At 39.3% G+C, this 15,629-nt stretch overlaps 1 pseudogene; it reads right to left on the bottom strand.

Moving 5' to 3' along the window:
• Positions 1–5,815: 5,815 nt before the first annotated feature.
• LOC148740066 (uncharacterized) lies at positions 5,816–6,933 on the bottom strand (annotated as a pseudogene).
• Between the last annotated feature and the right edge of the window lie 8,696 nt (positions 6,934–15,629).

The raw sequence follows: 15,629 nt of genomic DNA, 5'->3' as shown, positions 1-15,629 counted from the left end.
AAGACATTTCTCTGCAAGGAACATTCCAGAAAGAGTTGAGATCAGGGGTGAAGTAATAGTAGACAACAGAGTTCCCCGATTAGAATGTATGACACAAATGCCCGGTTCATTTGTTTCCGCGTTAGCAATAAACAATCGTTCTTGGTAAAAGACGAGTGCCACTGGAGCAACACTGATGTTGGTTGCAGCTGCTGGATATAGTTCCCGAAGTCTTCCACTGCATCGAGTAGTGAGCTTAACATCTGTTATCTTGAATACTTTTCCTTGTTTTGTGTCACCAACATAAATGTCCGGGTAATCTTGCATAATTCTACGACCTGAGCTAACAGAAAACGGCCTAACTAAGTGAATGCCATACGTTGATGTCAGGGCAAGGGTAGAGGTGATCGTGTATTTTCCTGTGAGGGGGATGTCATCTTCCTCTTCTTCTGATTCGCTTGTACTGACTTCTAACGTGTGAGCAGCTTTCTTTCTCGATACCAGCCTTGCGACGTCAATCACCCTTATGGACGCATTTCCAGAATCACACACAAAGAGAAGGTTGTTGTAAACACAAAGGACAGATGGTTCTAAAAACAGGCTCTTTTTTCCGTCGCGGCACCCTGGCTGGATCACTCCTGCAATTGATGTCAGCGTAGCAGGACAATGAAGGTCACACATCATTACCTGGTGAGCTTGATGGTCACTAAGGAAGACAGTCCCAGTTTCATGGTGAATAGCTGCGTCCACAGTGCAGACCACAGTACCCGGCCTGTTTTGTCTCCAAAAGGTGTAGATTTCTGGGACAATCGTTACAACTACGTCTTCCTTTGCCAGCGCTTTCTGAACTTCAGGTGAAAAGACCTAGAGGGCTGTTTCCACTGACATTCTGTCCTTATTCTTTAGTGCCTTCAGACTTACTTCCTTTTTCGCTGGGAAAGACACGCGGGTGTTGCTGTCTCTTCTAACTGCTAAGATGATCCTCAGATTAACTAGTCTATTATCCAGGAAAAGCCAATACCACAAAACCGACGAGTGTTCAGATTTTACATTATTTGTGGGATCTGGCAGTGGTAACTGAAAGGTTTCTGGAAAAACGTTGAACAACCTTTCCATAAAAGCTTTTTGACGGGACTCGCAATCTGAGCACCAAGTTGCAAAAGTCTAAAACAGGTTTGTTTTTTCTCATGGCAATCTGTGCATGGTCTTGCGGCTGGATGCCATTCTTTAAATCCCGCTTTAAGACATTTTGAAAAAAGGCGTTTACCGCTCCAGCACTCATGGCATTTTGTATGAGCAGTCATCAACCTTCTTTTCAAGAAGACATCCTTCGCATACGTCAATGACACGTAACCTTTGATGCAATTCTTCCACAACTTGCCATCTGCCATGCGAGCCTCCATAAAACACCGCAACTGGCCGAGAAACTATGTCATCCGTTGAGGTTAGGTGGACTTCCACGGCCTGGGTATTAAATTTACACGTCTTCAGGTATGTTGTTATTTCCGTGTCGGAATTGCCCAATAATTCTTTGACTTCCTCTGACATCATCACAGGTGGATCGAGAAGCCCAATAATGCCATTAACTTGCGGAGAAAACTGAAGGCATGGTTTAATAGCCATCGCATCACTTGCTGTAGTAATCAGGTAACCAACGACGCCCTGCCTTTTTAGACTTATTGTGTTCGTTCCTTTCAACGAGAAGAACATTTGACACACATCATCAATTCGAACGCCATTCATTATATGTGACATCGAGTTCCTTTTTGAAAGAATTCGCGGCGAAAGACCCGCAAAATTATGACTTTGAATCCACTCAGCTGGTGACATGCTGACTTCTCCGAGATGGCCCAGCCCATGACCACCGATACCATTGAAAAAGAAGTGGGTCGCTCCCTTGCCGTGTAAAAACTGATTAGATTGCAACAAGGACGTTAAAGCGGGAAACTCCTGGGAAAAAGCTTGCGAAACGGTAGAGTAACAGCTTAATGCTCTAGAACAAAATGCATTCCCCTCCTCGTAAAAGATATGCGTCCTCGGCAGAAGTCCAGATTTAGTTAGATACCAAAACATTAACACTGTTTTATCAACATCAAGTAAACTAATCTCATATCGCACTAGTCAATCATGCAGATTCTATCGCTCAGAACTTGCTCCATGCGATTGTTCTCCATCGCCTTCTTCTTTTTCACTCTGACCAATCAGCGTCAGAAGTAGCCTTATGTCCGATGAAGGATTTTTCCTTGATGCATGACAGAATTTCACGTGTGTGTCAAAGCTCTGTTGATTGAATTCTTTACACGAAATTACCTTTCTACAGTGATCATACTTGCAAGTGATTGTTGTTTTGTTAAACACATCGGCATTGGTACCATGTTTATTAAGTACACGTGCTCGAAACGTTTTTAAACGCTGTTCTTCAGTTAGAGTGTTCTTTGTTTTTTACTTTCCTTTATAAGAAGAGTCAGCATGTAAACTTTTGGACAATGCCTTTGTAGAAGAAGCCTGTATGGCAGTTACTTCAATCTGGGCCTTAAAACTTTCTGCTTTCTTGGAAAGCTTCTCTTCGAGAAAAATCCGGCAAACGTCTGGATTAGATGAGTTTGCCAAGAAATATCGTAAACACGATCGTAAATCCATGTCACTCACGATTTGCATTAGATGGTAGCCATCAAACTGTTGGAGTATGTAGGTATTCCTTGACTCAGATAGGGTCTTGATCTCTTTTAAAGCATCGTCTAGCGTATAGGTTGCTATGCTATCCTAAATTACCCACCATCGGCGCATTTGTTCCGGTGGATAAGTGCTAGGAGGATTAGGCGGTGGCAAAGGAGGTTGTAAAAATAGCGTAACACCAATCTCACTTCCAGTATCAAGACAGAACGCTTTGTCATACTTTGGAAATGTCATGTTCATCATCGTGCCTGTGAAGATCATGTTAAATTGTCATTAATTTTGTAACCAGCCAGTCTCGTTAATTTTTTTTTGTACAAAGGCTCTGAATATCTCAACAAAACTTGCCTTAAGTTGGATTTAATATTTTTTCAGCGCAATGTCAGTAATAATATCATCGACTGAATATCTACTTGTAAAGAAATACAAAAATGTATATACTGGGACAAGGAGTCCCGATACAATGAATACAATATTAAACGCCGAATACAATGTCTACGCATGAAACTTTAGATCTGTCGTCCTGACGCAACCGAGCAAGAAACATCAGAAGGATACGTTAATTTGACCGTAGGGAATCTTTATTCAGTTGTCATTTAATTATAAGAACTAGCGCATACTTATGGTTAGCCCACAAAACTATATTGTGCTACGGAAACATGTACGCATAAAAGCCTTACTTTCTACAGCTTGAGTGACTTGAAACGATTTTTCACGAACTGGTTTGTAGTATTCAGTTAGCTTGAACCTAAGAGAATATATATACAGATAAATTAAATAAATATTACTTCACTGAAAAACTCGATCATAACAGGTAGCAGTGTGGTGGCGAGAGCACTCATGTTCCACCAACGTGTCCTGGGTTCGACTCCCGAACCCGACGTCAATGTGGGTTGAGTTTGTCGTTAGTTCTCCCCTTGCTCCGACAGGTGTTTCTGCGGATTATGCGGTTTTCCCTCTTGTCATAAAATCAGCACTTCAAAAAAACCCTTTCGAAAGCGAAATTAATACAAATGTAGTTCTTTTTACAGCACAACCATAAAACTCAACTGTAAAGCCTAAATCATAAAGCCATACGCAATAATACCGTCACTGGGCAAAACAGTTTAGGATCGGGTTATGTATGATAGTAACTTTTGAATACTTTACCCTTTTCCATTAAAAATGGCAGCATAAATGACAAGAAAATTTTACAAATGGGAATTTATTGTGTTCACATTAAGACCATTAACTAAAGGCGGAAAAGTACGCGCGACCAACAGGTTTTCGCGCCAAATATTCGCCATGCTTGTGCAATGTTTTATATTTTTCATTCATTAGTAAATCAATTAATCCCCTTTGAAATGGGAGGTTTAAAACAATCCTTTCTACAAACAGAAGCGCAGTTCTAATGGATTTGTCCCATACACAGAGGAAAAAGCATATAGAAAACATTATCCGCGACAAGAAAAAAAGGTTCTTTAACACGTTAAAGCTAGTTGAGCGGTAAGCGGTGCATTTGCTAGAAACAGTCAAAGTACCACCAACGGATCGAAAAGGCTCATTTTTTTACAACATGTACAGTTAAGGGATAAACCTTTGAAAAGCGTATTTCCCGATAAATTTGCCGTATGCCAGGGCCGAATTCTTTGCTTGCGGATCGATTGCCGATTACTTCACAGAATATATGTCAATGTAGAAAATAGTTAAAGCACTGTTAATGTTCGACAATATTCATATTCACGGTATTGAACAGGAACTAGCCTGCAGTCGAGGCTCGCGCGGGAAAATCTTTTCACATGCAAACATTTTTAATGAGACTCCCCCGCATGAGCTTCAACTGTAAGCTAGTTCCACGCATAATCGGTGCTTATTTTCAAAAGTTATTATATGAACCGATCCTGAATTGTTTTGTCCAGTTCGAGTCCAGTGTATTGCGCAAAGTTGAAAGGGAAAGGCGTTGAAGGGGCGAACGGATGTTATTTTCTTAAGAAAATATTTAAGCACTGTTTTCTTGAAGATGTACTTTCGCTAGATTCTCATTTACTTTACAATACTGGAGAAGATATCGAGAGCTTGGTAAACGCAAATTAATCGAAATTAAACTGACCACAACATTTATTCTGACCTTGGTTTATTATAGGAATCCCGGCGCGATTCGGTAATCTCAAAATGATGCCTTTCCGATGAACGTGATCTGGACTTTGACTGAAACCTAGAGCGCTTAAATCTAGGAATAAAACACCAATTTTCAGTTTAGACACTGATTTACATCCGCACAGGGTTCAAAAAGCCAAATTATACCGATAGACAGGTACAAATCTTTCGAAGTTGATTCGAGGTGTACAAGGATTTTGGAATTGCTGCGAAAACATTGATAAAAGACATCAAAATTTTTTTTTTTTCTTTTTTTTTTTTTCACGACATGAGTCCAGCGCTATGGGCTAGGGTTATTAGGGTTAGGGTTATTAGGGTTAGGGTTATTAGGGTTAGGGTTAGGGTTGTTTAGGGTTAGGGTTGTTTTTCGGGTGTTGTTATTCATTACAAGAGGAAGGAAGCGCAATTTTTTTCTACGGTGGACGTCAGTCATTTCATGTTTTAAGATTGGCTGCAGCATGTGAAAATAATTTACTAAACAGAAAACTATAGTAAATCAACTTTTAAGCTATTAAATTTGTCCTACCTTTCCGATCTTTTTGAGATTTTTGAGCTTTGCTCTGACCTTTCAGGCGACCAGGATTGGGAACGCGACCTGGAAATAGTAATGCAATTTTGATAGCGTATGATCTGTAGTGAACAACAGAGAATTAAACATGAACCGAATATCGATTACGATATCAAACTTGAATTTAACCTACCGTCTGTCGCGATCTCTCTTCTTTTTTTTTTTTTTTCCCCATTTGTTGATTACTGTTCGATTACTCTTCGACACTCTAAAAACACACCGACACGTCACTCGAGGCAGACAGTCATAAAGAGACGAACCAGATAGTGATGACACAACGAACATAAAAAGCGCGCACCAATCAGGACCGAAATCGGGAAAAAGTTACACAATCGGCAGGTAAAGGAGGATCTGTAATTGAATACCACGACTAGAATCTGAGACTGGAAGGCACCGAAAGGTCATAAAAACCATCACAGACATCAAAGATTTGACGAAGATTGCAAGTTTCGAGCGCGTGATCTCTATCGCTTCTTTACGCGATTCTTTTTTGGTATGATTCTTTATTCCCGATCAAACCCTAGTTATTCATTATTCATTTTCTTTTTAATCCGTTATTCCTTATTCATTTTCTTTTTCAAGCCGTTATTCATTATTCATAATTCCGCTTTCACCCCCGATAATTGATATTCACAGATGGATGATGTAAATGTTTCTTCCTTCTTTCATCCTCGTTAACCAATCAGATAGCTAGATTTAATTCATCGATACAATTCTAAAGGCAATTAATTTGTTTCCAGTGAAAATCTAAAGATGTCTAAGGAACGTAGCGTTGCGACTGGGGTGATGGTCAAGGTATTTTAATTTTGCTATGAGAGGAAAAGGTTGGCTATTACTGACCATTTTTAAATGCTCATTTAACTTGTATCACGAATCACCCTCTACAAAGTTCTTTAGTTCTAAACTAAGTTTGAAAAATAAAGGCCTGATTATTATTAACGAATCCATAAGTTCAACGAATAGGACTGTGATGGAACGTTTCCTGTGACAGCATCATATCCAAAGTCATATTCAGTCTCGCTGGTTCCGAGGTCAACAAAAGAAGCATCGCCAGCTTCTGTGATTCCAATCCCATGATCTGCACGCGCACAGCTACTACCTCCTCCACCAATCATCATCACTGATCCATCATCAGTAATCCAGTCACACCAGAAGCCGATCTTGTTTGCACTTTGGATATTTCCACTGCACTCAGCTTGTTGAAACCCGTCTGTTGACTGGTATTGTCCGCCATATTGAACCGTACAGTTTCCAAGACACTGATCATTGGCCCAAACTCTGCCATTTCGAAAGTCACCGTAGCTTGTGATTTTAGATCGGAATGTTTGTCCACCCAGACAGTTACCTGTGGTCTGTAAGAGAGGAGTGTGACTGGGGTCGTCACTGCGCGTGATCTTTATTTCGCTACCGGTGACCGATCAAAAGGCTGTTGAGATCATATCGCTGTTCACTGAAGGGCCGTTTGTCGCTCCAATGGCAATTTGCTGGTTATACCACCATTTTCCATCGTCACGCATCCAATTCTTGCCATCGCTGTTTGAGAATCGAGCGATAAGGGTCCAGCCTGCAAAGAAAGAACATTTTTCTTTTTTTTTCTGTTTTTTATGACATCGAATGGACAGTTTCATGAAAGGATGGTTAGTTATTCTTTCTATAGCTTGTAATAAATTGTGCAATGATCTCGCCTTTCTTCTGCTTTTCTTGGGGTTAGCAGTAAAAAAAATAAATAACCGTTAAAATGTTTTTGATGACCACAATGGGAAAGTATTAATTATAAGCCGTAAATAGATCAAGATTTTTAACCGTAAACCGTAGAGCAAGAATGAGTGAGGCACTTTTTCTGTTTTACCGTCTTATATCCATCGGCCAGAAAGTTGAAAAAATGGTTGCTTTGATTTAACATGGAATGCACTCTTATAAATTTTTTTAATTGATGTTTGAGTTACAACATTTTTTTACACCGGCATCGAGGATCAAAAAAAAAGAAAAAAAAATTAGAATTCAAACTCATCTCAGCGGTGAGAACTTGTAATGAGGGATGTTCTAATGCAGTGGCGGATCTATGGGGAGGGTCGGGGGGTCCGGATGCCCCTATCAGACCTGACGCTTACAACTTTGAGACTGAAATTCTTACATTCGCGGGGTCGTATATCCCTTTTTAACTGGCTGTTTTTTTAATTAATGAATCCAAGTAAACTTTAAGCGGCCAAGGAACTATGACGTGCAACCGCAGCTGGTGGGAGGGGGTGTGGGGGAGAAGTAATATTCCTCAAAAGAGTCCAACAGTCCTTTCTGAACCAAAGTTTGGACACCTGCAATTAAAAAATTCCTGGATCCGCTGCTGTAATGTCTTTGAACTTAGAGGGTATTATCATCCCAACATTAAGGTTCCGTAAGCGAAAATGATATTGTCCTCTTGACAAAGCACTGTTGGCGAAGCAGACATTGGTTTTTAGGTGTTGCAAAGCCTAAATATCATATAAGAAAAACTAGTAAAGAGGATATAGTTAGAGCTTGACAAACAGATAAACATTAAATATGGTTTATATTTACATGCTTTTCCATTCCCAATAAATTCGCTTTTACAGGAACAGCTGTAGGAGCCGTTAGTGTTGTGGCAGTCTCCATTAACGTCACAAGGTCGAATGGAAGAACTGTACTCGTCAATATCTGAAGGAAAAATGAAATTACCTAATTAGGAAATATACGGTAACAGCAGGGTAACGGCAATCAATTAAGATTTGGGGCAGTCTCCTGTTGTGGAAGGGAATTAAACCATCCGTTAAGTTTGAAGCAGTCTTGTAAATGTGAACTTAATTGTGTGTTACCCGATTCAGAATGTTCCCCAGTGTATCCTCTCGCGCAAACACACACGTAACTGTTCTTTTCGTACTGCGGAGCGCATTTCCCATAGTTCTGACAAAGCAAACTGATACATGGAGACTAAAGAAAACATATAGCAATGAGAAATAAACGCGGGTGATGTGGCATAAGCTCGACAGTCAAAATAAATATTATCATGAGCCATTTTTCCAAATAAAGTCAGTATCCCTTAGTTGACCTTCCCGCTAATACCCAAAATACATGATAAATCTTTCGCTCAAATAACCCCTCTCTTTATTTCTGCAATCAACCCCACTCCATACGCATGCAATCGTTTGTACTTCATCTCCTCTTCCTTTCACAAAAACAGAGTGAACAATTTTTATTCACAACTTTCTGCGATACTATAGTGATGGTGACTCTGATTAGGGATAAGCTTGTCTGAGTTGTTGTAGATATCCGATGTAAGTAATTCACACAGAACGTTGCCATTGACATCATGAAATGCGGCCAGGTTAAAAGAGAAACATGAAGGGATGTTGACACAAACAAATCCACATTCGTTGCCTTTCAGAACATAATCCGAACCAATAGCAATGATGTTGAAGTAGGAAGACTTAAGAGCCTTAATTTTGACATAAGCTACCGGTATTCCTTTATCTGTGATTCGGCTGAAAGGTTTACCTTGTGCATTGATAACTTTTGTTTCTAGGAATAAAGAGAGTAAAGATATAGGATTTCTTAAAAGTATTCTGCTGCAAATCCACAGTCACTGTCATCCATGCATAACATAATCCAAACCAGTACTGGTGACGTTGAGATAGGAGAACTTAGTAAGCACAAAGTTGAAATAAGCCATTCCTTTATCTGTGCCTTGACTGAGAAGTTTACCTCATAAATTTACAACTTTTGTCTCTAGAAATCAAAAATGGAATGAAAAAAGATTATTTCAAAGTATTCTGCTCACACCCACTATCTCATCAGAATTCTAAAACACTTTACGCACAATAAGAAGCATGTGTTAGAAAAAACATTATTATTAGTACATGGAAACTACTCCTTCAAAGTTCGATAAGTCTAAAGAGCATTTTCAGTTGGAGTTGTATGTTGCTTTATCTCCCCATGCAACCGAAATCTGATCAATTCCCTTGCACTTTAATTAAGTTATTCTATAGCAAACTGATAGGGACTTATCAGAGTGTGAAACGACTTGGTAAAATTGTAGGGGCTTATCGTATATATGGCTTAACAAATAACATATCAACTGATAACCTGTTGTAAATGCTTAATATATACCTTGACTGCAATTACTCTAGCATTTCACTTAGCATGTAAAGGAAACCCACTCTTGACGTTAACTTTGAATCATTGATAATATAACCTGTTCTAGGAACACTTACCTTTATTATGGGTGGTTTCTTAGGTACGCCTTTTCTTCTCCAAATTCTCTATTTATTGTATTATTATGTAACAATCTTTAAGAAAAGTTTTCTTTGCAGTTATTTTTCTTATAATGCCGATCTTGTTTCTTATATTGCCGATCTTGTACTCTACCTTGGCCGCAAGGATATTAAAAATTGAACGTAGAAAATGATTTCGAAAAGTATAAATATCTCGAAGGTTAGTAAGTGTTATACTAAGTATGCGGGATCTGTTTCACGTAACTTTGACTGACTCGCTAGCTAAGAGAGAAATAATGACGATGCGTGAGGATTGACAGCTTAGTAAGCGTCACCTTTATCGCTGCTCTCCTTGAAGGGGCAATTAAACTATCTCTTAAGAGAACTCGGATGATCTTTGGTAAAGATTTTGAACACTTTACCTAAGACATACAGGCTATAATTGTTTTCCCGCACTCCTTTTTCCTCGAAAAAAAGATCCTCATTGCACTCAAAAGTGGGTAAAAGTTAATGCCTGACCTAGCAAAAATATTGAGTTTACGATATAACCAATAAGATAATAACAATTGCATCACCTTCCTTCACAACAGCCCAGCAATGAGGCCATCCTACCAAAAGAACAGACGCAAAACTGAAGGGAAGTACCGCGAAAAAGAGGCCTCGCTTTTTAAAACACATCTAATTATAATATGTCACTGATGTTATATGCAGCGACAGACTAACGCTTTTAGTTAGTTAAACGACTTGGCATTAAGATTGTGCGCCCTAATTTAACAACCTTAAGAAGACTACTGCACATATTTGTTTCTGCGACCCAAAGCATTAACATTTAAAGTAAATCGGCATAATAACTTATTTACTGCACGCCTTAGGATAAATCGGTTATCAAAAGTAAAGTCAAGTTCATGATAAAAAGTGATTCTTCAATATATGGATTTTTTTTCAACCAACATTTGGGTACGAACTCTAACATAAAATCTTCATCTCTAGAGAGATTTATCTGCTAAAAGCGGAAACTAATTCTTGTTTTCTAAAATGTTTTTCCTTTATTTGGTTGAAATGAGGCAGGTGTTTTTGTATATAAATGTAAAAATGAAACAAGCTGCAATTACAGGAAGGGAATAATATACAATATACAAAGAAGCGTAAGAGTCGCTCGAGTCGATAGCCGGGAGTGACTCTAGCTTCTTGAGTGCTTAGCAAACCTCCCAAGTGCATCCATAACTCAATAGTGTACGCTGTGATGTTTACCATTTGTTTTATAACATAGCATTGAAACACTGTAGCTAAAGAGTTCCCTTTTATTTAACAAATCTTACGCGACCAGAAAAAACAAGCGCGCGCGGAAAAATGGTCTTTGCATTTGCTCACGTCATTAGCGTACACCCATGAGCGGGACGCTAAATTGACCAATCAGAGCACGCGCTTTACTTTGGTTATGTTATAATTTTATCTAAGTCGTGGCTGATTAACTTAAATGCGCGCAAATTACTTAAAAGGCCGCTATGACCAGAAAGAAGGAAAATCAACGTTTTCATTCAAACTAAGATATTGGGTGCGAAATCCAGCATAACATGTTCAGCTCTAGAGAGAGCCAACTTCTAAAAGCGGTAAACAAATGTTATTTTCTAGCATTTCTTGGCCTTTATTTGGTTGGAATAAGGCAGGTGCTTTCGTAGCTAAATATAGAAGTGAAACAAGCTGTAATTACACGAAGGGAATAATATAAATAACGCACGTAGCCTTTGTGCGTTCTAAATATTGCTTAACTTAATTAATAGAACTTGCCTAATTTTTTTGTAACTCGAAATAATGAAAAAAAATTTTATCTACGTCCTAGCTGATCAACTTAAATGCGCGCAAGTTACTTTGAAGGACACTATAAATGAAAAAAGGAAAATCAGCGTTTTGATTCCAACCGAGATATAATGAGCGCTATCACTGTAAAAATAAACATTTTCGTAAAGCTTAATAAACACTGATTTCGGATATTTAATTGAATTTTATGATTGAATAGAGTTGGAGCTTATTCTTTCATGCCGAGACATATGTTTGTTTGACGACGCATTTTAACAAACACGCTTCTATCTTATCGGAACGTGACCTACACATGTTGATCTGAAAAAACGTGTCTGAAATTTTTATTTTAACACTTCATTATTTTTTAGCCATCCTTTTAACTTCAAAGTAGCGCTTTTCATAGAAGTTTTCAAAGTAGAGGCTATATCTCAAGAAGTAAAGCAAAAATCGAAAATCCGAAAATCCAAAGTTAAGCGGAGCGTAGCTGTTTGATGTTTTGTTGGTGTTTGTTTGTGAGGTTGGTTTGTCGGTGTTTAGTTACTACGCGTTCCTAATTCACACCTGCGAAGGCTGTTATCCAATCACATTTGAGCAATTCATTTGACACTACATGTATTTTGCCTGTCGCCGCTGATGCTGCAAGATAGTGGAGAGTGGATAGAGTTTGTGAGGAGTTAGGTCGAGCAGGTTAAGTGTGACACGTGTGAATATGAAGCTATTTGTATCGAAAGCTAGGTGCTTCAACTGGCAGAAAAATGATCCGGGAAAGAGGTCAGGCAATAGACCCTAGCCGCTGAATTTCACTAAGTCTGTTAGGAACCCCTATCACTATCGGTGAATGATATGTCCGCTCACATGCAAACTGCAAAGAAATTTACCTTTTTCCGGGGTGGCAACAGAACTTTGCCATTGATATCATGAAATGCGGCCAAGTTAAAAGAGAAACATGACGAAATATTGACACAGGCAAATCCACAGTTACTGTCATCCATAACATGATCTAAACGAACACTAGTGACGTTGAGGTAGGGAAACTTGTGACGCTTAAAGGTGACATAAGCCATTCTTTTATTTGTGCCTTGGCTGAGAGGTGCACCTTGTACATAGACCACTTTTCTTTCTAGAATGAAACATAGAATGGAAAAAAACATTATTTCAAAGTATTTTGCTCATGCCCAATATCTTATCAGAATTCTAAAACACTTACGCACAATAAGAAGCATGTGTTAGAAAATACCAGAATTACTAGTACGTGGAAACAAGTCCTTGAAGGTTCGACAAGTCTAAAGATCATTTTCAGCCGGAGTTGTATGCGACTACATTTCACCCTTGAACCGAAATCTGATCAGTTCCCTCGCTTTTGAATTAAGATTAAGCAATTCTATAGCAAACTGTAAGGAATTCGCCAGAGTGTAAAACGACATGGTAAAATTCTGGGGGCTTATTTAATATTTGGCTTAACAGATCTCATATCAATTGATAACCTGTTGCAGGTTTCTGCGTTTGTTTCTCGGTGTTTGGTTACTATGCGTTTCTAATTCACACCTCGGAGGGCTGTTATCCAATCAAATTAGAGCAATTCATTTGACACTACATGTATTTTTCATGTAATAGTAATAGTAATAATAATTGTAGTCAAAGTTTAATGTCTTAACGTGGGGCATGGCTATCTATATTGCTCGAGCCAGAGGCTCATGTATGAAACGCTTGACAACAACCCACCCATCCCACCCCAGGGGAGGATATCCATCCCACTGTTAACTTGTACGTGGGAAATTAAGGTCTCTTACCCCTAAGGGAGACGGGACCTCCATTTATTCGTCCCTATCCGAGAAGACTACAATATCTAAACCATTTCTCGATGTTATAGAAAGGCAGCATATTCTTCTCATTTATTTTAACACCTTAAGTGTTAGTCCGGCCGGGACTCGAACCCTCGACCTCCCGCACATCAGTCCAGCGCTCTATCCATTGAGCTCGCCGGGAGGCGTTGATGCTGCACGAAAGTGGAGAGCAGATACAGTTTGTAAAGAGTTACGTCGAGCAGGTTAAGTGTGAAACGCGTGAATAGGAAGCTATTCGTGTCTATAGGAAGGTGCTTCAATTAGAAGAAAAAGGAGGAAAGAGGTCAGGCAGAGGAAAAAGAGCTATACTGGAAACGCAACACGGCTTTTCAACGATCGATGCTCGAAGTATAATACTACGGCCATGACGACGGACTGTCAGCGATTAGAGAGTTGCGGCTGGGGTGCTGGTCAAGTTATTTTGTCTTTGCTATGAGAGGAAAGAGATGAGCCATTACTGATTATTTCAAAATACTCATCTAAACACAATGTGACATTAAATGAATACTATCATCCTCTATAAAGTTCTTCAGTTCTAAACTAAGTTTGAAAAGTTAAGACCTGATCTCATTTTTAACGGATCCATAATTTCAACGAATAGGACTGGGATGGAGCGTGTTCTGTGTGAGCACTAAAACCAGTGTCATATTCGGTCGCTTTATATCCCTCTTCAACAAAAAAAAAAAGTTGTCAGTTTCTGTGATTTCAACCCCATGATTTGCAAGATGACATTCCTCTTCTCCCCCACCAGTCATCATCACTGATCCATCACCATCACTGCAGTCACACCATAAGCCGGTCTTGTTGGCGCTTTGAAGGCTTCCATTGCACTCAGTTTGTTGAAGTTTAAACAGGCCCCTAAATTGACTGGAAACTTGTAATAAGTAGCCTTGAGGAAAGGTTGTATTTTCATTTTTTCTGAATCAGTAAATTGCATGAAGTACGAATGTTTCTTCATAAAACAAACAGATGAGGAGCAGTAATGGGCTAGCAGGTATCAATTTAGCAGGTGACAATTAAACCTTGATTGCAGAGTTAACTTTTCCTGTGTTTAAAATACAAGCTTCCTCTGACTAAGATTTAATTTCCTGTTTTGTTAACTTATTTTCGTGGTCTCTTGTTAGTCCATAAGCCTTTGCACACGGGTACACCCCCCTCCCTAATAATCGCCCGAACCTCGAATTTTTTTTTTTTTGCTAGTAGGTCCCCCTAATCTAATAAGCAATGCACTCTCGTTTTGATAAGCCTCCTTATACCGATAAGAGCCCCCATTCTAATAAAGGCCCTTATTCTGTTCTAGCTATAGCCCTGTTGAATCGAAGGACATGTACAATGAGAGCAACCGTGGTCCATCTTCCTTTAATTGCCCACTTATATCTAAAGTCTCATGAGAAAAACAGTGACATTGGTCTCAGTTTCTCGACTATTATGTCGCCGCGAGTGCGCAGTTCCTTCAAACGAAAGATGCCGTCTTAAAATGTACGTTGCGACCATTGCTTGGTAAGTCGTATTAGCAAGGAAGGAACCAGGGAAAACAAGTCCGTTTGCTAGTCTTAATCAGGGAACAGACCCGTAATTAAGGATTGAAGGAAAATTATGTTCCTAAATACTAGCTAAATATATCTATTTCGAACTTTATAGATAATTAATTTTAATCAAATGAAACAGTTTTTTGCTTACCTTTACTCGTTAATGCGCAGATGCGGATCTAAGGGTGGTTCGGGTAGTTCGGTCGAACCCCTTCAATTGTCCCTCAAAATGCTGGAAACCATTTTTCCGAAGACCTAATTTTCAAAATCTCCCAGGGGAGCATGCCCTTGGACAATTCTCCGAACCCCCCTTGACTAAATCCTGGATTCACCCCAGAAGCGTGCATCTTCATGCGACTTTCAACGGCTGAAATGCGCAGTTCGTTCTGCGAAATAATCAATAGAACTGAAATGAAAGAAACCACCGAAGAGCCTCTGTGAAAATCATCGATTGAACATTTTGCAGGAGGTTTCTTTGTAGGGTCCATCCTAGCTTCAATGGAATTCGAGAGAACAGCTTCCCTGATGAAACAACTCAACTGCTGCGAGATAGGACTTGTTTACTTGAGCTGAAGGTCGAGGCTTCCTATGTAACTGATATCATAAAGATCACGTCCAGTCGAGATGTAAAGTAAACTGTTATGGATTTTTCTGTTATCGCGTCACAAGGGTAAGAGTTCAGAAGCCTGACCCGACGCCAAAATGAATCTGGTTTTCAGAATGAGTGTGATCTCGTAGTTCATAATTTTGGAGTAAATCTTGCTTATTTATCGCGTCAATTTGACGAGCAACCTCTGGCCTGTATTAAAATCTCGCACAATGATCTTCCCTTTCCCTTTTAAATCAAATTAGTGCAAATTATTTCTTTTCGTGATTG

This window comes from Stylophora pistillata, chromosome 2 (assembly GCF_964205215.1).
Source record: "Stylophora pistillata chromosome 2, jaStyPist1.2, whole genome shotgun sequence".
Classification (NCBI taxonomy): Eukaryota; Metazoa; Cnidaria; class Anthozoa; order Scleractinia; family Pocilloporidae; genus Stylophora; species Stylophora pistillata.
This window is presented reverse-complemented; position numbering and strand designations above follow the sequence as displayed.